This window comes from Trachemys scripta, chromosome 3, assembly GCF_013100865.1.
Source record: "Trachemys scripta elegans isolate TJP31775 chromosome 3, CAS_Tse_1.0, whole genome shotgun sequence".
Classification (NCBI taxonomy): domain Eukaryota; kingdom Metazoa; phylum Chordata; order Testudines; family Emydidae; genus Trachemys; species Trachemys scripta.
The window spans coordinates 32,693,606-32,694,342 of NC_048300.1; positions in this window are offsets into that span (position 1 = coordinate 32,693,606).

Below are 737 nucleotides of genomic sequence, written 5' to 3' on the forward strand. Positions count from 1 at the left end.
CTACATATTTAAGAACTTGATTAAGTGGCTTGATTTTTCAGAGATGCAGAGCACCCACAATTCTTATTGGCTTCAGTGGAAGCTACAGATACTCAACCTGATTTTCAGGGGTTCCATTTGCTGAAGTACATGAATATGGGTTTACCTGCCTTTCTTTTAACATCCAGCTTTGACTCAAGTGACTTGTCCAAAATTACAGAGAGAACCACTGTAAAAACTGAGATTTGAATTTAGATTTATCAGGTTGTTTATCATCCCTAAGCACAAGGCCACAGGGTGTGTGAAAAAGAGAGAGACAGAGAGAGAATCTCATTCACAATACAGGGGAGAAGAGCTGGAGTCCATTATTTACCCACATTATTTCTACTAGTGAAATCTCTCTGATTTATAGAGTGGGATACATTTTTTTTCTGCACTACATTGAGGGGAGACTCCCTTTTGGTTACTCTGTGTGGGGGAGACTATTTAGAATACAGTGAATGGAGAATCTCTGGATTTTATGTTAATGGTGCTCTCTGGGATGCTTTTTTCAGAATGAAGAACAGGAGTACTTGTGGCACCTTAGAGACTAACAAATTTATTAGAGCATAAGCTTTCGTGGACTACAGCCCACTTCTTCGGATGCATATAGAATGGAACATATAATGAGGAGATATATATACACACATACAGAGAGCATAAACAGGTGGGAGTTGTCTTACCAACTCTGAGAGGCCAATTAATTAAGAGAAAAAAAA